The following is a 23,821-nucleotide window of genomic DNA, read 5'->3' as shown; positions in this document are numbered from 1 at the left end:
GGTAAAATGGATGTTTGAGACATAGAGACTAGACTCTGTAGTAGCGATGCCTTGTAATTACAGGCATCCCCTGAAAGGTCCCGCTTATACCTTCTTTATGTATTCCCATACAGGGTCCGAAAATAGACGCCCTGAGGAAGGCGGCCTCAATAGATGACATGACTGCCGAAACGTGAAGATCTTTGAATTTGAAACTCTCTGAACTTCAGTATGCACTCTGTGCATCACATTTAGTTTTGAAATTCTGAATTGTTGTTTTCATGCCATTTTATGTACTCGACATATTTTCGAAATTACTGAACGTTGTTCTCATGTCATTTTTATGTACTTAATTGACGCATTGGTTAATTAGAATGTGAATATGTACACTCAACATTTATTTAAAGTTATTGAAAAACTGAATCCACACCTACGCTATCCACATCAATGAATTAGAATTGATAGTAACTTTGCAGTTTATTTATGTTGCTTGATTGCCTTGTCTTTAACTTATTGCATTGAGTAAACCATTGTGTTTGATTACACTGTTGTGAGGAGCATCATTGATTAGAGGAGCGCCTTCTCTTTCGTATCCTTACATCTTGAATATTTATAAATCTGTAGGGGGCGGGTGACTTACTTCAGACCAAGCCTATACAGACCTCCAGAAAGGAAAGGACTAGACAGTTACACTAGTCTGGATTGTTTGTACATAGTAATTTCCTTTGAGATAGTGGCAGGCGTACACATATATGTTCACAGGCTGCGGAAGGGAGCCCAGGTTGTGATAGTCACATTGAGCAGTCAATGGAGAGCTGCCGTCCAAACGAACCTCTTGATGAGATGTTGCTCTGGTGTTACCAACCCTCTTCATGAAACAGAGATGGCTATTCGTGAGTTACTGGACATCGTATGGACATCGGCCATTGGTCTAAATGTTAACTAAATCTATCGGTCTACGCCCTTTAGAGCGTGTGATAAAGCATACACCTGGCCGAGAGGCAATGCATCGATCTCCATGGTTTGCGCGACCAATACAAGTGACTTCGGCAATATGCGCTCTGTCGGTGAAGATTGGACACATGCTGGCCAGTGCTCAGAGGGTAACTTTCTGTACGGTAAGGTCGTCTTCAGTTTTTTCCTAAACCAAATAAGCACCGCAGCTGTATGTGGCAGTCTGGCTGGATAGGCTTCCACAGGGCAGGCGCACTACATGCAAAGGCCTGTTTTCTATTCTTTCTTGCCAACATTTTCTGGTTTCCAGCCTTGATCTTTCCTGCAGGTAACCCATTCGGTAACTGTTGAACATGTTTGCACTCGCTTAGGCGACTGACCTCGTCTAAATCATAGCTTGTATCGGATGGAACATGGTTAACTCATCCCATGCAACATAAACCCCCATGTTTGGGCGCCTGCCCCTCCTAGATGAATGGTGTGATCGATGGGCATCGTTTTGCAGCTTCACGACGTGGAACACCCACCAATCGCGAAGGGAGGTAATGGCGCTGCCGATCCGGTGGGTGGTGCCATATCACGTTGATTCATTTTCTGAGATCTGGCCTCTCTCAGCAACACCCCAAGTCTCTCTATGTTCAGTGCTTTTCATTCTTATGTTGGGTATGTAAGTGATATTAGCACATGGAGATCGTTATTGACCTCCTCTCAGCCAATCAGAATGTTTACAGTGCAGTCAATAACTACTGCCATTGATTACATGCTGAACATTCTGTTCCAAAAGCAGACAGGGAAACATTCAGAGCATTCTGACTCCAATGCAGACAGGGAAAAAACAATGTAATTTCCTGGCAGGATTTATTTCAACATGAACATTTCTTGCTGCAACCTCCTATTTAACACAACATAAACATAGGCAAAAATAGGAAAGCTAAAACATAGGAAAATGCTTTCAGTTGGTGATAGAGACATCGTTTACCTTTTCAAGAAACCTAATGTATGCTCGTGTTAAACCAACTTCTGTATAACCAGGTTTGCAATTTAAATCCCTAACTTATAAAGACAACCTTATTTAAATAATACCAAATAAAATCATTTAATTTACATACTCATTTTGTCTATTTACTTTACTCACTATTAAAGTAACGCGTTTACTTCATCACGAAAACTACAAAACATGTATTGCTACTACCATTTTGTGCTAATAGCCTTGTATACCTTAGGAGGGGCCATTATCGCTTACAATAATGACCCTTCCCCAATTTATGGCCCTCAGCTTCATCACAGGCCTTAACTTGTTGGTGGGTCATTATCCCACGATAAGGACCCCTCCCTCGGTCTATAAGGCTACAGTGATTATTAGAAATAGGTTGCTGTGTTCTGTTGGTGCTAGACCAGAAAGAAGCAGCAGCCTGTCTTTGCTTTCGATATTTTGCTATGACAAGTTTCCTATCCATAGCGGATCTGAGAAGGTTTGGATTTGTAGAGAACAAATATAGAGGAGAGGGCAGTAGCTGTGTGGTATTGGAGAGATTTGTGCGCAATACACATTCTTTAAAAAAAACATCTGCTTCTCTATCGACAGCCAGTGCAGGGATCATAGTGCTGAGCTGACATGGTCAATTTCCTCATTTTCAAAACTAATCTTGTCTAGGAAGTCCAAGGTAGCAGCCATTTCCATAATCTAAATGGGAAAAGATTAAAGAAGTTATGACAGGTACCTGATGAGGAAAAGAGAGACACTGTATAATGTGCTTAATTTTTTTCTAAGCAACATAAAACAGGCTTTGGTGGCTGCTGAGATTTGATTCTTTGCAGTGAGTTTGTGGTTGAGGTCAATACCTATATTCTTGATGACCCATTTAGGGTTCGGGCATATACAAAAAGTGTTTGGCCAGCATCGGTTTGACCAAACGTTAGGGAATTTGTTTACCAACAAGACTTCTGTTTTGCTAGGGTGGATCTTTCAGGAGTTAGAGTCTATCCACTCTTTGATTGATCGAAACTAAGCGATGTTTTATTTTCTCTTCAGATGCCGACAAATCATCACCCATTAGGTCTACCACAATCTGAGTATTGTCTGCATAATTGAAGAATTAAACCTGAGCTTTAGGAAGCAGATCCATCAGTGGCTGTAGATACATATTGAAAAGAATAGGAGAGAGCCGAGCACTGCGGCACACCACATTTCAAGGGATGGGCTTTGGATAGATAAGGATCAGGAATGATCTCTTGGGAATGGTTGGTGAGGAAAGATCAAATCCACCTTAAAACTGTCCCTGTGAAACCAGAAGAGGTCTGTCTTATCAAGGAAGATTTGATGATCAATGGTATTGAAATGCCACAGATAGCTCTAAGAGGATAAGGCCACTCGTCCGGTCACTATGCATGGAATCTCTGAAGTGGTTCAGGGCCGAGAGGGAGACTAGTTCATTACTTTTAGATGGTCTAAGGCCCATTTGGGTATTACCAGGAATATTACAGTTTTCTACAAAGTCATAGATCTGGTTAACTAGTATTGTTTTAATTTGTTGGGCTAAAAACAGAAGCTGAGAAATAGGGATGAAATTGATTGGGTCAATGGGATCCAATGTTGGTTTCTTTAAAAGTTTTTTTTTCTATCACAGAGCGTTTCCATATGTCTGGGAAAATGCCCTGAAGTATTTGCTACATAAGTAAAGGATAGATTTCCTTCAACAATTTAGGTGTAACAGGGTCCAGTGGCACCTCCGAACATTTAGCCGCGTGAATTAGGGCCTGCAGTTGCGTACTATTGAGAGTCTTCAAAGTATCAAGATAGTCGATTGGGTCTGTTGGCGTATCCACCAGGATAGCGTTCTCGTCCAAAGCCAGAGTCTGATGAATATTAAGATCACTTTTGATTAATTCCATTTTATTAGAAAAATTAGAATCTAGTTCTTCTGTAAGTTCCTGTGTGGCGATTGGTACGGTGGGGTTTGTTTTGTTGCATCATTATTTTACCACTGAGAATAAGGTCCTGTGGGCGTTTAATGCAGTGTTGATAATTTTCCTATAGAAGCGTTTCTTTGTTTTCAATAGTCAATATAAATATCAATAAGGCCATATGGCAGCTATGACAAGTCATGATAACGGTCGGGCATGTGTTGTGAAGTCAAGAAGATTTAACTCTTGCAGCGCCTATCTTGAGCACTGTGATCTATAGGGACACAGACTTGTGAGTGTCCCAGATTCCTGACACAACTATTTGAGGTTATGTATTTCACCGTAAAGCACTCTACTTTGAGGGAGGTCTTTCTTCATTGGCGGACCACGGCTCACTTCGTGTTACAGCCTAGAGTGTTGGTCACCTTCACTACCTGGATAGGGCTGGTAACAGACGTACAACTGGTGCCACGTTAACCCTTTTTAATTTTATCTGTATTTCACAAATAAATATAGGCAAAAAGGGAACATTGTTCCAACTGGAAGTGGTCGGCCATATTGCCTTGCCCCTATGTCATGGTACCTTCCTACAGACAATGGCTGGACCTTGTATGCCTCGCCCTGTTCAATAGTATCTCCCAATAGACGTAGGGTTTACAGGGTGGTCAAAGAGGGGAAATTGCCCCCAATTGATGCTTTGCCCCCCAATTGATGCCCTTACCTCACTCTGTACGCAAACACTTTTCAGGAACTACTAGTAGTGACGGTCTAGTATCCAGATATTCTTGGATGCTAGACGCCTACGACTAGTAGTTCCAAGAGAGACAACTGTACTAACAGAGATGATTTTGGGTGACACAGACAGGATCCATTTGAGAGATTGAGAGCTAGCGGGTATCTGAAATAAATGATTGAACAGGCTAAAATAAGAGCTGGGATTTGGACCATGCAACCAGTCTACAAACATATGAAAGAGCACCAAATGGTAGACCAGTGTGTGTAACAACACATAGGGCCTCATTACACGGTAGGCGGTGGACCAAGGTGCTATTTACCATGCCGGTAAAATACCCTATTCCAAGGTTGGCGGGGTGGTAATTCCCCCTTCCCCCATTGCCCTTCCCCATTTCCATTTTTGCCCCATAGGGCATAACGGGAATGGGGAAGGTGCTAATTACGGTACCACAAATTGCGGTACCGTAATTAGCACCCTGGTCCCTTTGCGGGTGGGTTTTTAACGAGACCAACCCGCAAAGGGACCTCGTAGTAAGGCAGTAAGGGTTAATGGTCACCGGTACCATTACCGGTGGCCGTTAACCCTTACAGCCTTCCGTGTAATGAGGCCCATAGTCCTTTAAGCAACAAGCTTAAAAAATAAAAGTGATTAACAGAAACTGGCATATTATTCAGGAGCCCGACTTTGTTTTGCAACATGCTTTATTTGCTTTCAAATAGAGTGAGATCTTGAAACAGATCCTAGTACATCCACACCAAAGCAATGAGAGGGACCCCACAATTGGTACAATGTGGGGCCTACTACCGGTCAAAGGTTATTTCAGTTGTGGACATTGTTCAGTATGTGCTCTAACACATAATCTAAAATTAGTGGAACTAATGTCGAATTCGAACAAATGTACAATCTGCAAGAGTACGAATGTGGTATACTGTATGAAATGCCCATGTGATTTACTCTATGTTGGAAAGATAACTAGAGAGGTAAGGCAATGCACATGTGAACATCGAACTAGACAAACTACTTGTTGACATTTCTTTTAAGAGTAAACATGACGCAAATAAACTTTTTGGGTGTGTGATACAATCTTTGATACCTAGCCCACGTGGAGGGGATGTGGATTTTACCCTTTGTAAATTAAAGCAAAGGTGGATTAGATGTCTCGACATAGTAAAGAGGGGATTAAACTCATGCTATGAGTGGCATAACTTGATAACAGAGTATAAGGATAACTTGATATGTTGATTGTGTTACCAGTGCACACATAGACAAGACAAACAGTAAGTGTCTAATTGTACTTTCCTACATTAGTTGGGGATGAGACTAGACAAATCCCCCACGTTTTGTAATCTGTGAAGGGGAAAAAATGTCATGAATAAAGTCAATGAATGAATAGTCAATAATGCCGATTTGTTGTTGAAGAAGTCCAGTGTTTGCTTGTATACCAACGTATGAAGCTAGTTTTTACAGGGAGTGCATTAAAGGAACTGTGATGCAGAGTCTAGTCGTTCAGATCAGCGTAGTAGATACGTGATCAAGCAGTTTGTTGGTCACATGAATATATTAAGATACACGGGGCAGGATGTGTAACAAAGGTAGTACAATGTGCAGTCTCGTCTTCCAGAAGCAACATGCCATACACGTGATTGAACAGAACGTTTTCTGAAGAGGAAGTGAACGTTGCAGCTTGCAGAAAATATGGAGCCCGCTGCAGTTTGGAGCAGTTGCCATGCATAGAGCAAGAAGACACACGTATTTTGGAATATATTTCTCCTATAAAGTCCCATTGTATTTGGAGTGGTACTTTCACACTGAGTTGTGAGCAGCTAAGTGACATAAAGGGACATTAGTTTGAAGAGTAATGTATGTATTCAACGTATATTCCCCTATATGCTTGAGTTGAAACAGGAGGTGAGACATAACACTACAATAGAATGTTTGTTGCAAGTAGGCTACAAGTTAGTAGTGTCATGATGAGGGGACTGTATGAGTTGGGTCAGAGAGAGCGGAATACTGTGAGAAGATAGATGTAGTAACTATAGGCGATTTAAAATATGCACAAAAAGGTCTGGGAGCCCCTCTACCGAGGACGAACACTGCCAAATCACCTGATTTATGGCAAGGTGCCCACTCGGGAGGGTCTACAACCACGTGTCAGCTCACTGTCCCTTTCACAGAGGAGACATAACCATTTGCATATCAGTCTTTGTCCCGCCCACAAGGGCAGCCCAGCACCGAAATGCTAGGTAATTCACCTCTGAACAAGAGTACCATCAGCAACCCCAGTGACGTGTTTCGGCCTAGTCGGGCCTCATCACTGAGGTGAAGCTATGCTTCTCTAAGCACAGAGAGCAAGGGGTCCATGTCTGGATTACTCAGTATTTTTTGTTAGATTTAAAATATGCACCCACAAATTAATTACAAGAGATCAATGGGTGACATGGAGGGAATAGAAACCTCTTTTGAGCATAAATATGTGGGTGTTCTAGGTGTTTCCAAACTTGAGGCAAGAGAAGATGTCAGAATACCTAGACCGAGTTTGTTCAAGGTTGAAGAGGGATTTCTAATGCATGGTATGGAGAGCTATGAGGTGGGTGGTCTTGCGACTAAACTCCCAGAAGAGGTAACAAGTTCTACCCAGGTAAAATTGTGTGTTTTAAGTTTTTTCAGAGCTCAAAAATACATCGGTGTGGATGGGGAGGACATTAACTGTTGTGGCAAAATGATGTTTTCATATGTCCAGATTAAGGCCTGCATGTGGAATTTGGAGGAATGGACAGAGTAGTGGTCTGGACTCATCATGCACACAGCAGCACTAGAACTCCAGGGGCCCGATTCCTGGAATTCTTTGCACTGCTGAAAAGTGACTTTGCACTGCTGAAAAGTGACTTTGCACTGCCGACACAAACCCGTATTCATGGACCTGTGTAAAGTGTATTTTTGCAGTGTCAAGTCAGCGCAAAATGGTTCTATGTGATTTTTTTCTAAAACAATTTTTAACGAAAACCAACAAAGCGAAAAAGATACCGATTTATTTTATTCTTCTATTTGGGGGTTACCTCCTCCAAATGCCCCATTTCCCCATGAATTTAAGCCAACCCCAAGCCCCTCCCTGCACGTTTTATCCCCTTGCCCCACCCCCATGTATATTTATTTTAAAATTCGTTTTTGTTCCGCTGTTTTTATTTCATTAAAAAATCCCTCTCTGAAATTGATGTCGCTGTAATCACTGGATACCGTGCAGTACAAAATGACTTTGCGCTTACTTTGCACTTCAAAAACACACTTTGCACAGTTCCATGAATCAGGGTTTGTGTCAGCAGTGCAAAGTCACCTTTCAGCAATGCAAAGTCACTTTTTCAGCAATGCAAAGTCACCTTTCAGCAATGCAAAGTCACTTTGCACGGTGTAGATAATTCCATGATTCCGGCCCCAGCAGGGCTCCTGCAGCACTCCACGCTAGAATTGCTTGAGGGAGGGAATAAAACCGGAAATGCTGCCTGTTCTCTTCTCACTAATCGATGGAACTGAACCCACTCAGAAGGGAACCAAACTCTGAACATCTGTTTGGCACCTCGCCCTTTCAATTTCTAAATCTGGAAAATGCGATGCAGTCGCCATGCACCTTAACTATTAGTGCCAAGGACTCCAGTACATTTTCATGGTGAGTCTTGCAGCGTGACCTTTGACCAACAAACAGTGTGATTTTTGGCACATCACTTTTTTACTTTATGTCTTAAATTGTAAATATGTGTACAAGCCAACGGTGCTGCTATTCTAATTGCATGTTGACAAAATAGCTTAGTGGGTTGAGTGCCTGCTTCAGAGATCTGTGTTTAAACTGCAGTCACATGTTTATATCTCAGATGTATGGACGCCAGCTCCTGAGGTACTGTAGATAAATTAAGAATGCATGAGTTGGATAGTAATACATGAAAACCTTGCATTACTGTGCTTAGTGTAAAGAGCTTGTGGTGGCAACAGTAAAGACAGACACAAGTGATCACAGTTCAAGGGTGTTTATTTAACTGAGTTTGAAGGTTGAAAAAACACCTAATCTAAACCTAAAGCTAAGATGGGAGCAAGCGCTGACCATCAAATGAAAGATAAGGCAGTCCTAGTGGCGTCTTGTCAAATAAAAAGGCCTATACTAAGAAAAAGCCTATTGTCAGCCCTTGTGTTCTCACATGATAAGTCAGAATGTGCAGCCCGGGTCTCCCATCCCCACGTTTTGAGTATGGGACAGAATGGGACCCCTGAGCACAGCACACTCTCGAGTTTTCCCAGCATGAGACGACAGTTTCGTTGTCAGCTATCAGGACCATCGATGATCCAGTCTCCTTTCTCCTAAAAGTCTCTTTCCTTTGAGGATTTGATGCAAACAAATAAACAAACAAATAGTTCCCTTCCAAATGGACGATGGGTGATTACTTTTTACCCTCCTGGGTCCCCCAATTCTGTGTCTCGGATCCTAAACAAGTACTTTAACGTTGGCTTCCCTCCGTCGGGTTCACTATGGCTTCTGCAAAGATATTTTTTCCTTGGCATTCACAAATCTCAATGTCCTTTTAAACAGTTCTCCGTGGACATCCCCCTGCCGGGTTCACTTTTGTCAACACGCTGTTTCTTGGGACTTTCGACTTCGCCCACTCTTGCCACTTTGCAATTCCTTTTACTTTCTCTTGCTTTGGGATTCAATTCCCTTCGGTTCTCAATAGTTTGTCAGTCAAAGACTTTCGACTGTATGGGGTTTTTTCTAGACCTCTGTATGACCACTGTGACCTTTCTTGGTGGCTCTCCTACAGCCTTCTGGTATCAGTAGTTTCAATCAACACGGGATCAGCCAGAGTCTCTCGAGTGAGCACCCACCTGGTGCCTCTGCAGCTGGTCTTCCCTTAAAAATGTTTCAGTTCTTTGAACTTTCCTCATTGTGCCACTTTGCGATGTTCATTCAACACAGTTCGGTTTCTTATAGGTTCTCCCCTCGACTCACCGGCTGTGATGAACCGCTTGGCTTTCCTTGTATCTGGAGTCAAGGCCAGTACCACGGTAGCAGGAGTCTCCATCGGTCCAGCTTATCAGCAGCGGCACGCTCCGTGTACCATTGACATCTGCTGCATAACACTTGAGCTATTGTTCAAGCTCTTAGGATTGCTTCCATGGAGGTCTCACAGGTCTGGGTCGCAAAGGACAAGGTCGCTTCTCTCCTTGCCAGCCTTTCAGTATTCGCGCCTTTTCCTCCTCTAGAACTGCCATGCCTGGATAGCTGTCTCGTCTTGCGGTCTGCCTTGCTCGCACTGTGCTCTTGTGCTCCACCTTTTATCCCTGTGGGGAAGAGAAAGGGCCATCAGGTGTGTGTGATTCTGGTCAATTTCCTGACTTTGCCTGACCCTTGTATTGGGATATGTCAGGTAAACGCCTCTGGTGTTAGTCTGCTGTCTTTTGTGGTGTGCGAAAGTGTTTGTGACGGAAAAGGGGAAAGGCAGTATTTTGGAATCTCCTACGTGGAAGAATGGGGAACACGTGTTGCAAGAAGGGGGATACCGAGACTCAGCCGTCAGTGTCCCACTTCTACTCTCCGAGGACGCACCATCCAGGTGATCCTCCCTCACTGGTCCTCCTCCAGAAACTAGATCCAATAGCGATGGCCATGTCCTGGTCACCTGGATGACAGATCCCTGGGGATTAGTTAGGGAGACACCTTCACTTTCTCTGATATGAAGGGAAATATGAAAAGACATATTTTCATAAACCTGTTGCCACCACCAACCAACCCTACTGCATCTTGATTTCTGTAATACTGACTTCTGATACCCTTACCAACCTCTGCAGGTCAGCGAATCATGAAACACCTATATGAAAACAAGCACTGGCACTGCCAACAGTTTGGGCTTTTGTGTAGGATTGGGAAAGGCATTTCCTAGGCTCTGCCCGAGTGTTATTCACTGGTCATCGATGGTAGCAGCTGCAAAAAGATGTGAATACCTGGGCATCTAATAGCGGTGCCTGGAAAATGCCTAATGCCTATACACAAGCCAAAACTGTTGGCTTTGCTAATGCTTGTTTTCAACAGGACTTCAGTGAGGGACACACATAGTGCAAGGGCATTTGTATTAAATGAGTAGCACCGTTGCAGCTCCAAATAAATCAATGGGCCTCATTGCAACTCCGGCGGTAGCCGTGCCGGTAAAACCGGCAGGCTGCTGCCGGAGTTGTCATTTTTTCCGGCAACTTACTTCACAGAATCACCGTGGTATTACAGTCCCGGCGGTCCGTAAAGTTAGGCGCCGGAAAATGTTACTCCCCATTCCCACTCAATGGGAATGGGGGGGACGGAAGCACTGGCACCGTGTGCAACAGTCCGGTGCTTCCGTCAAAGTCTGCGGGTGGGTGCTGTCCACAGAACTCGGAGTGTGCTGGTCCGGTAACAACGGTGCTGGTATACTTACCGGCACTGTTGTTACCAGACCGGTTCACTAGTAATGAGGTGCAATAACTCATAGAATTTTGATTTGAAAAATACAACCAGGTGCTTCGAGCACAAAGTTTGATTGTAAGGCTTGATTAAAGAGATTATAGCAAGATGGGTTTTGGGCTGGGAGGGCCAGGGAGTGGGTGGGAATGGCACAGGCATTAACATAGCCATGGGCAGTTAATTGGTGGGTAAACAGCCACACAACACCTACAAGCTTTGTATCCCCTCTCAAGTGCGTTTTCTCCCTAACTGCAATAGTTTCAGTGTATAGATGTCATAGCGTGCCACCTAATAGCACACATTAAAAAGAGGCTTCGGGAAGTGGTTGTGAACAGCACAGGGACACCGCGGTTGGTTCCGGGAAGTGGTTGTGAACAGCACAGGAGCACCGCGGGTGGTTCCAGGAAGTGGTTGTAAACAGCACAGGGGCAATGCGGCTGGTTTCGGGAAGTGGTTGTGAACAGCACAGGGGCACCGCATCTGGTTTCGGGAAGTGGTTGTGAACAGCACATGGGCACCGCGGCTGGTTTCGGGAAGTGGTTGTGAACATTACAGGGGCACCGCGGCTGGTTCCGGGAAGTGGTTGTGAACAGCACAGAGGCAACGCGGCTGGTTCCGGGAAGTGGTTGTGAATAGCACAGGGACAACGCGGCTGGTTTTGGGAAGTGGTTGTGAACAGCACAGGGGCACCGCGGCTGGTTCCGGGAAGTGGTTGTGAACAGCACTGGGGCAACGCAGCTGGTTCCGGGAAGTGGTTGTGAACAGCACAGGGGCACCGCAGCTGGTTTCGGTAAGTGGTTGTGAACAGCACAGGGGCACCGCAGCTGGTTTCGGGAAGTGGTTGTGAACAGCACAGGGGCACCGGAGCTGGTTCCGGGAAGTGGTTGTGAACAACACAGGGGCATCGTGGCTTGCTGAACAAGCTTTCCGTGGGACTGCATCAGTAGCCGGATTACCTCCAAAAGGCAACCTCCTGTTCTTCATCAGGGATTTAATGAAAACCAGACCGAGAAGGATCAAGGCTGGCAGTTTTATGCGTAAGCTCCGCGCTCAGTCTTGATGGGAAATGCGTTCTTTATGGGGAGCACAGCTGGGGTGACTCAAGGCATGAAAGAGTGGGGCTAAGACACTGGTCTTATAGCGGGGGTGTGAGAAGCAGCTTCTCACCCGAGGTGTGTGAGAAATAAAGACTTCCTGCATGCATGCATTAGAAACAGACAGCCCCGCCAAGGGACAGAGAGGGGGGCGATGCAGGAAGTGTGGGTGTGGGATGTAGCCCCAGTACCTGTGGCGTGAACAGTCCCGCGTGGCGCTGTCACAGGCTGTGTGAGAAACAGCTTACTTCCGGGGGTGTGACACTATGCTTCCTCAAGGAGTCCCACCAGAGGGAGGCGTCACCGACTAGTTTTGGCTGAGGTCTCCTACTCGAGTCTAGAAACCCCCCTGGTTGAGCACTGATTGCTTTATAAATCTCACCACTGAGTCCACCAATGGGGTGCCTCCTTTGCAGTCTCCAACACAAGGTTCAGCCAATGGATAGCTCAAATGATGTAGTTGCTACTTTAGGCTTACTTACCTGCCATACTTCTCTGCCAGGCTTGCCCCGATAGACTTGGAGGGGAGAGACTAGAAAGAGTCTGATGAGTGAGAAAGCTAATCTCTGAAGACAATCTAACCAGGGCAGGGAGAACTCCATGATAGTATTCTTGGCTCACCCCTGGGTAGCGTGGGCCCAACCAAAAGATATGATGTAAAAGATAGGAACAATAGCTAAAAACATATGTGAAAAGAATACAGAATGTAATCTCTAAATCAGCTTCAATAAAGTGATGTAATATGTATTAGTTAATTACTACACAATGAAGAACAGGAACCTAAAACACACTATTAAGAGAATACAGAAGGTAAGCTCTAAATCAAGTTGAATAATTACTACAAAAATGAAGACATATCAAAAAGGATATAAAAGGCCAGGTGTAAGTTTGTCCGATGCAGTTATGCGCAGTAGAGACTGCTCGAACGCATATAGCTCTGCCTGGTGTCACCGCTAGAGGGAGCTGCTGCCTCAGGATATATAGTGGTCCTGCTGTGTTCATATTTCTTTCTATGAACATAAATTACATTTAAATATACCACATAAAACATTAACACCCTGAAGATTGCATTTCTTACGCACTATGGCCCGTGTACACGGGCTTATAAACTAGTTATATATGCATATTTACATTATTCCATTAGTGAGTAATAGATAACCCAAAGATTTTTCTCTTTGAAACAGTGTAAAAGTAAAACAAGCATTGATAAAGACAAACGTCTTGGCTGTTGTGTGGTAAACGCACGTATGCACCTGCGGGTTGCGTCGCCGGGAAAGCAGAGTGTTGAGAGAGGGTGAAAGAGGAATGGATGAATGCATATGTATGTGTTCTCTCCTGCACACGAAGGATGCAGGGATGTGTATAGGACCTCTGGGGTCGGAAGGGGAAATATGGAGGTGAGGACTGATGAATGAATGGGAGTGAGGGCGGATGTGTAAAGGAATGATTACGAGGATAGATGAATGGGTGAGAGCATGGTGCTGGTTTTGAAGATCAGATGGATGAATAAATGAATGAACCTTTAAGATAGTTTGAGGATGTACGGACAGATGCATGCACAGCTGTCATCTGGGTGAATGGATGAAGTTGACAGCCTAGACTGCATCAAGTTACCCCACGGTTTACAGTGCAGCAACAAGTACGTTTGCGGCACAGCATGCAAGGGTACAAGGTGTTGCCCTTAACCGCATACCAGCATTCTCAATGTTATGTTATTGGGACTTGAACCGCACACCGCAGCCATTTTTCATGGCCTTCAGGCGCTCTGGCGGATCTGAAAAGGTTGGTGGTTGGGCTCGTGAGTTAGTAATGTTGAGAGGGAAAAGTGCAAGAGAGATAAGATATGCTCTTGATAGCTTCAGTTCGGAAAGACCGGTCATGTGTCCTGGTTTGATGTTGGTTGATTGGCGTTTGTGTGTTGTTTTGTAGATGGTTGTATGTGGGCGTTTCATGTGTGTGTTGGGTGTTGTGGAGAGCTGGTAGAGTGTCTGTAGTTTGTGTGTCTTGTGTTGAAGGTCTGTGTCATGTTTCTTTTGTGTTGCGTGTTGTGGAGAGCTGATAGAGTGTCTGTAGTTTGGGTCTTTTGTGATGAAGGTCTGTGTCATGTTTCTTTTGTGTTGGGTATACAAAGTAATAGAGAGATTTTTTAGCCGGGTTGGTCAGGGGCTGTCGGTGTTGTTTCTTCTGTGGGTTAACACGTTAGCTTAGTCTTATTCCTGTTGGGTTTGCGTGGACTTTTCTTTAGGACGTGCCGTCTTGTAGGGTTCTCTAGCGTTGCAGTGGCCGGTTTTGATGCTCTGATGTTTTTGTCAGCATGGTGCATTAAAGAGCCATGTTTTAACCATTTTCGTGAATTTTAGGTGATCTTCTGTTGTTTGTACTTCCTTTGGGAGCGAGTTCCAGAATGTCCCCGCTATGCAGGGGAATGCTGATCTTCCTTTTGTGTTGAGTATTGTTTTGGTTCGAGGCGAATGTCTTGCTCGATCTTAGTGTTCGTGTTGGGTTTTAGATGGTGATTTCCTCATGTATGAATTCTGCTGCGTCACTGTGAATTGCTCTGCGTGTTATGCAAAGAGTATTGGAGAAGATTTTGACGGGTAACCAAAGCAATGTTCTTAGCGCTGGTGTGATGTGTTCTCTTCTAGTGAGTCTAATAAGTAGTCTTGCCGCTACGTTCTGTATTAGTTGTAGCTTCCTTATGAGGTATTCTGGCATTCCAAGGTAGATGCTGCTGGCGTAGACTTTTCTTGACATGACGAGAGAGATGACGGTGAGTGTTCTTTGTGTGAAGGAGAAGAAGGGAAGTATCTTCTTGATCGTGTTTAGGTGGAGGAATCATTTCTTAATTACTGCGTTGATTTATGACCAGTTTGGATGGTCTAGGCGGGTTTCCTAACTCTGTGGGCAATGGAATGTAATTGTTTTTCACCATGTCGTTTGTGCAATCATGATTTCAGTTTTGTTCAGGTTGAGTTTAAGGGTCGTGGTGCTCCACCACTGGTTTAGTTCACTGAGGCATTCAGAGAGTGTTGGGTTTTGCTCTTCGTTGGTATTGATTGTATAGTTTGAGTGTCAGTTGCGTAGTTGTAGCAGGTGAGGTCATGCTTTTTGATGAGGGTAATCAGGGGGGGTCGTATAGATGTTGAAAAGTAACAGAGACAGCGATGAGCCCTGTGGAACTCCACATGTTGTTTTCGAAGGTGCTGAATAGGAAGGCGCTATCCAGGTTGTTTCTGTTCATTCTGTCAAGAAGGACTTTACCCAGAGGAGAGCTGTTGGAGGCACATGGGGCCATCTGGGTGTGAAGCCGTTGAGGTGCATAGCAGAGAGCCAGGTCTGGGTGTTCAGTGTTGTTGGTCAGCAGTAGGAATTCAGTCTTGGAGGGGTTGAGCACAGGACATCCAGGTCTGGATCAATGTGAGGCAGGCCTTGAACCTGTGGATCTCTTAAATGGAGGATGAAGGTTGTCCAGATAGTTGTGGTTTTGTGAGATGGGATGTGTAGTGGGCTGTCAGTTGTGGCGTTGGTGTCTATGTGTTGGCAGAACATGTTGATCTTGTTGATGAAGAAAGAGTTGATGGCAGTAGATTTTTTCCCCCTGACGCTGACAGGCCACACCCAGGGGAAGATGAAGACGATGACCATGTGCCCGGAGCCAGAGCAGACACACACAGGGATGAAGTGAGGCAAGGGAGACTTGCTTGACAGGCACTGATAGACAATTACTTTTAGCACAGTGACTTGATCCAGTACACAACCTGCACATATTGAATAAAGAGCACAAGTACACAGTCATGAATGTCTTTGCATTTTTTTTTATTTCAACAGCATTTATTGTGACTATTTCTAAACCAACTCCATACCCACCGCCAACATCTCAGCACACCCCTCCACCAACCCACCACCAACACCCCAGCACACTATTCCCCATTCCCCCACCCAACAACGTGTCCATATGGAGCACACTCAGGCCAACAGTATGCATGGCGGTCATGAAGGCCTTCCCTTCTTTCACAGAGCCCCAGCATCCGGGGAGCGTGCATGTAGCTTGCGCCTAGACCTCCATCTGGGTGTTCCCTGTTGGGATGCCTCTGTGGGGGAGGTGGAGGATAACTGAATTGTAGCTGCCATCGACAGCTGCTGGCGGAGGAGGGCATGACTTTTCCTCATCTGCTCTGCAAATGCAGAGAGCCCCTCACAAAGCTCCCGCACCCTCTGGCTAAACCCAGTGAGGGAGGCTGTGCATGCTTCCACTACAGCCCTGGTATGCGCATTGTATGGTATGCCTGGTATGCCAGCTTTGCAGTCTTAGCACCAAAAAATTGGAATGCACTACCACCAACACTCAGGAAAGAGACCTCACGCTCAGCCTTCTGCAAGTTTCTGAAAACTCAACTATTCCACTAGGCCAGCCACCTTAGACACTTCAGACATACCTTACCTGACCTGTGGGTTCATCCATGTTAATTGCCCAATCCGTAACTGAAATGTATGTCTAAACTGCTTTATGCTCTTGTAACCCTATAAGCTATGCTCTTTGTCTAAGCAAGTATCCTTAAAAGCGCCACAATGCCCTAGGGCCGATGCGTGCTATACAAATGCAAATAAATAAAAACGAAAACAAAATTGTCCCGGGTCATCCTCTTCGTGGCCGCTCTGATGGCTCGATTGATGGCCTGCACATGCTCGTTATGGGCAGTGGCAAGGCCCTCCATGTGGCTCTGGCTTGACTCCATGGCATCAAGGCGCTCCACTACAGCGCCCAAGGCGGCAGTCGGCTGATGTGGGGTGCTGGGACATTGCCTGGTGTAACATCTGGCTGGGGACCCATAAGAACTAGTGTCTGTATCTGGCTCCGGGGTGTGTGCGCGTTGGCGATGTGCCTGGCACTGTAACCTTGGGCTGCACTCGGTCTCAGAAACTGGGCTCTCAGGTGGGGTGTGTGATGGATTGCACTGTCTGCGGACTTGTGTCAGTTCCGTGGACGCATGCTGGTCATCACTGTGGGGGCTGCTCGTCCCTCCCTCCTCCTAGGTGCCGGTTATTGAGGCTGTGTTCTCACTGTCATGCAGTGTAGTGTCGCAGCTAGCCACTGGTGTGCCCCTTGCGGGCTGGCCTTTGGCAGTGAGTGTGCCCCTGCTGCAGTGGGAAGTAGTGGGGTACTACGTCCTCTTCCCATGATGCCTCAGGGAAGGCCTGTGTGCCTGTAGGGGACATAAGGGAAGGCGTTAGGACACATTCTGTCACGTGTTTTGGCATGCATGGCAGTAATTACAGGTTGAGGGTTGTGGCACCGGGCTGTTGGACTCATGCACGGGCCTGGTCTACTTGTATCTGGTAGCGCATTGGCAGAGATGGGGCCACATGCAGGAGGGGGTGGGCACATGGGGATGTGAATTTTCTCTGGTGGCATGGCAGGGGTACAATTCTGGCATAACCGTTGCTTGTCTCACATGCTCCTGATCACCATGACCAGCTGGACTGTTGCACATGGTGATTGGGTGTGGGGGCTGGTGCTTGTCACTGCCAGCCACCAATGGGGCACTGCTGTGCCCCGCCATGGCTGTGTGGTGCATGGCGCTTGGATGTGTCCCTTGGCTGCCCTTCCCACCGCACTGCCTCACAGGGGTGGCCTTGGTACATTGGCACATGGGTGGTGCCGTAGGGGCCTGTGGTGGCTCGCATGCACTGCCCCCAGTCACAATGCCTGGCTCATGGCTATTTCCACTGGGGGATGCTGTGGTGGGCTGTTGTCATTATATTCTACAGGCTGGTGGGGGGGTTGACTCACCTTGTTATTCGTCGGTGCCAGTGCCAGCCTCGGCTCCTCCTATCCCCTCTATCCCCTCCATATCAATCACGGCACTGCAGAGTTCCTCCCAGGGCATCAGGTCGAGCTGTGGTGGTGAGCCTCCCCATATTGCCATGCTGTCCGTGCAATGCAGTGCCAAATTGCACCGGACATTGACCCGCAGGTCATTCCATCTTTTTTGACAGTCTTACCCGTCCCGGGTGACGTGCCTGACTGCCGACACATTCTGGCTCACACCCAGCCAGATCTGGTTCACTGCTGGGAGGAGGTCTTTTTTTGCCTTGCCCCGTACAGCTCTGCATGGTGTGCCACTACCTCATCCACAAATGCATTCAATTCTGCTTCCGTAAATAGGTTTCCGTAGATGATCTTGGGCTGCCTTGCCCTCTCCTGTGACATTTCTCATGTTCAGAAAGTGTGGATGGCTGCCAGGGGCTCGGATTTTGAATGGATTGTGATTTCCAAGATGGCCGCTGCAGTCTTTCCCGTTCCGGCAGGGACGTGTTTCCCATCTGTGGTAGCACTATTTTAGCTGGTTTTTCAGCCGGTAGGCCAATTCCCTGTGATGTATATGTCAGACGCAATTAGCGATACCGCCTGGGCCGTGTGCGCGCACCCGCCTACTTGTGATATGGCGGTATTTGTGCCACAGCTCCCAGCGGTAACGTTAATTCCTCTCAGTGGATTTAACGCCCGATTAACACCAAACTCGCGATGAGGCCCAAAGAGCAGACTCTTCCTGAGATAGTCAGGAAGGTCAATGTGGCATTGGCTGGAAGGTCCAACATTATTGAATACGCAGAATTGAGAGTGAACTAGATGGTATGCCATTTACAATGTAAAGAGCCATGACCAGTGTGAGGACCAATCTTTGATGCCGACGTTGGGGGTGTGATTGTGGTGACTAAGTAGTTCCCTCTAACTGCAGCACCATGTGTTCAGCTCTGGCCTGTTTGCTTAATGTGCTTCACATGTAAACATGTGCTGTGGTTTCTGATTGTAATCATGCTACCTTCTGTTACATTATTGGGGTTTGCATCACACCCCAGTGTCATTTGCATGGTCGCTTGGTGCTTTGGCAGATCTGAAATAGAGGGGGGAGTGGTCTGTGTTTGGCTAATGTGGAAAGCTTTAACATGTAAGGTAGCTTTGACTTTGTGTTGATGTGTGCAGGTCAGTAGTACCTTGTGTGGGTCTGTTTCTAGGAAGTTCAAGTTAAGGGCAATCCAGGTATCTGTGTCTTAGGCTGGAGCCTTGTGGGCCTGTAATGCCAGGTGCAGGAGGTTCAGTTGGCATGCATAAATTAAGTTCCAGCATAGAATATATTTAAGTCTATCAGAGACCTAAATGAGACTTTGGAGCATTTATTTAACTTTTTTTTATAACACGCCTAATACCGTACCTGAGTGTGGTTTCTAAGCGCGGTTGCGGGCTTCAAACCTCTGTTGCTCTGCATGGTCTTGCTTCCAAGACCTGCACGCTGCCTAATACCACACCTGAGTTTGGTTTCTAAACGCAGATCCAGGATTCGAACCTCTGTTGCTCTGCATGGTCTTGCTTCCAAGACCTGCACGCTGCCTAATACCACACCTGAGTTTGGTTTCTAAACGCAGATCCAGGATTCGAACCTCTGTTGCTCTGCGTGGTCTTGCGTCCAAGAGCAGCGCGGTGCCCCTGTGCTATCATCCGTTCCTTTCATCCCGTGTGGCCGTGCCAACGTCCTGGTAGTGGCAAATCTTATTCGAGAGGAGACGTCCTAATGCATCCTGAAAAGGTCTGGAATGCACAGCGTGCAGCGTCTGGTTGCAAATCACACTGGAGAAAGATGGGGGATTGGGAGAGACACATGAGAGCAAATGCCAGCGGCATACACCATAGTGGGAAACCTAGAAGCAGAACTGCATTGGGACACCTGGGAGCGGGATCGCAATAGGACATCTGGTCGCAGCATGGTGGAAGGTAGAATGGGCTGCGGACTAGTGAAGAGAGCACACATGTAAGAATGGGCACATAGCAGGGCATAAGGTGGCACACATAAAACTCTCTCTCGTTCGCCCATCTCTCTCTCTGGATCTCAGAAGTACATTGCCCACTGTGGGCAACAAGGATCAGGGAATTAGCAATCGAGAGAGGAGGCTGACTAAGGATTTCCCTCATTACCTTAAGCCAAGTGACAAAGAATATGGGAGGTGTGTACCTGTGGGTTCAGATGGGGCGGTACCCCAGATTGCCCATTTCACCCTCCCTAGTAGGCTGGTTGGCAGGATGCGAGCCATCTCAAACCACAATCTAACTTGCGCAGGTGCTCACTGGGGGCCTGCTGGCACTATTTCCCATTGGGCAAAGCACAGCGCTCAACAAGGGTGTGGCCTTGTGATTGCGGAAGGTGACAGAATCTGTCTTCCTTTCTCCAACAAATGTTCCCTACTCTCCCCAACAGGACTAAAACATCTCTCATGCAGCAGACACACCGACAAGCCAAAAATGATCACCCCACACCCCAAATGCACCCCACTGACCTTGTGTTGTGGCAGCTTCACCACCTCAGTATCAGAAAGTTTCCAATGAGATGAGGAGCGGGAAGGCACAAGGCGAAGTGTGGACTCCTTGAAATGCCCCTGGAAGCAGGGTGCATCGTCCCTTGGCCTAAAGGGGTTGTCGTAGCTTCTGGAAGCTGGAAAGCATCATGCTGGCAGTGAAAGAAGGGTGGCCAATTTGCGGTATCTCTAGCCCACAGCTCATTTGAAACCTCTGTTCAAGAGATAAAAAATAAACCATGGCAAAAGGCGGTTCAGTCAAAAAAGAGAACAGAATATCTGGTATTAGCCTGTTTGACCTACAACAATTGACCTAATGACCACTTTGATCGAATTTTGCATGGGTGGTTTGGCCTTCGGGGCAATTTGGTTGCATATATTGCAAAATACCGACCCCTTGCAAATTTGGGGTGCAGCCATTTTGTGGTCATTACCTCTCTAGAGAGCAAACACAGCAACACGGAAATAAGAGGCTGGCACATTCATCCTTGTTTATTTTTATACATCTAAGTCAAGAGAACAAAATCACCAAACAAAGTGAAACAGAAATATTTAGGCCTCACTTAACGTGTACTATGAAAAATAAAAGTGAATGGCATAAGTTAATTGGCAACTTCTCTAGGTGCAGTCGATTGTTTTTAAACTGCTCTTCTAAAGCACAGCATTCTTAAGCTTTAAAGGGGCACCATTTGGCTCTCAACATACAGTGTATTTTTTCAGATGATTGGTTTTTTGTATTTTTGATATTGTAGTTAAGATACAACATGGATAATGGCAATTGCTACCATAATGAAACACAATCACAGTTAGGCGAACCATACACCTCAGGCTTGTGGTTATTTTGTCAGCATCCTTGTTTTGATAACCACAGGCCTCAAGTACTTTCCTCTATCCAACATTAATGTTTTCATTATGTTCTATTAAATATTACGGGATTTTCTCCGAAAAATAAGAAATCGAAAAATAAAGTCAATAAGTACATTTCAGAATTCACCTTCTCGCTCACTTCATTGACATTCTTGTGGTGCAAAAAAGCCTGCAGGACCTGCTTAGGCAGTCTGGCCCACCAGAGAAGGCTCCCAAATTGCACCCGGCCCTCCAGCAAAGGAAGAAATCTTCAACCAGTAACCAATGTGTGTTAGGAAAGATTTCATTTTATATCTAATTTTCCCTCCAGTTGTACATCCCCCAAACCTTTTGCTGCTGTTTAAACACCTTAGTCTGACCTACCTCGCCAGGGGAGCACAGCCTTCTGCTGCACTTCTCTGGGCTTTCGCTCACTTTTTATGTGGAAACTGACATGCCCTTAAAACAGTCAGTACTGGGAGACTTTGTTTCCCTTAGTCCTTTTCCAATGTTGCAACTTTTCTGCATACCTTACAGTACAGTGCACTTGTGTCTCATAGTCATTTACAAAGACCATAGATACTCTCGTAGGACTTTTTGGCAGATGTGTCATGGACAGGGCTGGTGGCAGCTTATCTTTTCATGTCATTTTAACCATTTTCTGCCATTTTAACCGCACTTACCGCGTTTGGCATGAATAAGTGGCCTGGATCCAAAATGGTCATGCCAGGAGGTTCTTTGTCCTGTCCTTTGGCCATCATGCCCCTTTGCCTTCCGCGAGGTTTTTGTGTGGAATACTTGTTACGAAGACAGGTAACACAGGACTGAACGTATTGTCTGGTCTCTTCCTTCATCTTTGGCCAAAAAAAATACCTTGATAAGAGTTCTTGAGTATTACGAATACCACGGTGACCCGCAATCTTGGTATCATGGCACCATAATAATGCTGTCTTCCTTAATGACGGAGTTGGCAGATACAACTTGTCCTTGACCATATATAACCCATCCTTGATAATATAATCGGTCTTGTCGCTATGTCTCTCTGCTTCAAATCTCCCTCCAGAATCGTCCTTGACCTGTTGCAGGAACGTGGATACCACTCCTATTCTCTGAGATCTTGTAAACATCAATTCTGTAGTAGCTTCTTGTTCAGTCAGGTAATCACTGCGTCGGGACAGGGCATCAGCCACTAAGTTTTGTTTACCCGGAATGTAAGTAATATCGAAATCAAATTGGGCAAAAAAATGAGCCCACCTTGCCTGTCTTGTGTTATAACATTCAAATTGACGCAATACCTGCAAATTCTTATGATCCGTTCGGAGGGTAAAAGGGTGTTCTCCGCCTTGGAGGAGGTGCCGCCACTCAGTGCAGGCTAATTTCATAGCCAGCAATTCCCTCTCAATCACAGAGTAGTTACGTTGGCTGGGGTTCAGTGTCTTGGAATAATAGGACACCGGATGTTCCTTCCCCTCATACTCTTGCAGTAATACTGCCCCGATAGCAGCAGAAGATGCGTCAGCTTCCACTATAAAGGGACGGAGCTGGTCAGGTTGCCTTAATATGGGAGCTGAACAGAAAGCTTGTTTGAGTTGTTGGAAACTCTCCTCGGCTTGAGTAGACCATTGGAAAGGGGAGGAAGATTTCTTAAGAAGCGAGGTCATCGGGAGTATCCGTTGAGAGAAGTTTGGTATAAATTTCCGGTAGAAATTCGACAAACCAAGAAATCTCTGGATGTCTTTAACCGACTTGGGAGACGGCCAATCTAGAATGGAATTGACCTTCTGAGGGTCCATGGCTATTCCCTCAGAGGAAAGAATGTATCCTAAATATGAAATGGACTTTGCCGAAAACACACACTTTTCCAATTTGACTGAGAGGTGATTGTCTTTGAGTCTTTGAAAAACCTCCTTGACATGAGTGCTATGCTCAACTTGGGTGTGGGAAAAGACCAATATGTCATCAAGATAAATGATGACAGAGTGTCCCAGGAGATCCGAAAAAAGTCTGTCCATGAAACGTTGGAATATTGATGGAGCGTTTACAAGGCCGAAGGGCATCACTTGATACTCATACAAACCAAAAGGGGTCCTAAAGGCAGTCTTCCACTCATCTCCAGTTTGTATCCGAAGCAAATGGTAGGCGTTGCGTAAGTCTAATTTAGTAAACACAGTGGCCGACTGTACGGCATGAATGATTTCAGAGATGAGGGGCATAGGATATCTGTCCTTAATGGTTACTTTATTTAATCCTCTGTAATCTATACAGGGGCGTAGCTCTTGAGTGTCTTTCTTGGGAATGAAGAATAAAGAGGCACCAGCAGGAGATTTGGATGGTCTGATCAACTCATTGGCTAGGTTTTTGTCTAGGTAGTATCTCAGATACTGCCTTTCTTGCATAGTCAAGGGATACATGCGACCAAATGGGACTAAGGCATCTGGGTGCAATTCAATACAGCAATCTTCGGGTCTGTGAGGAGGAAGCTCCAAC

The sequence above is a fragment of the Ambystoma mexicanum genome, chromosome 3q, assembly GCF_040938575.1.
Source record: "Ambystoma mexicanum isolate Mex_15411 chromosome 3q, UKY_AmexF1_1, whole genome shotgun sequence".
NCBI classification, from domain to species: Eukaryota; Metazoa; Chordata; class Amphibia; order Caudata; family Ambystomatidae; genus Ambystoma; species Ambystoma mexicanum.
This window is presented reverse-complemented; position numbering follows the sequence as displayed.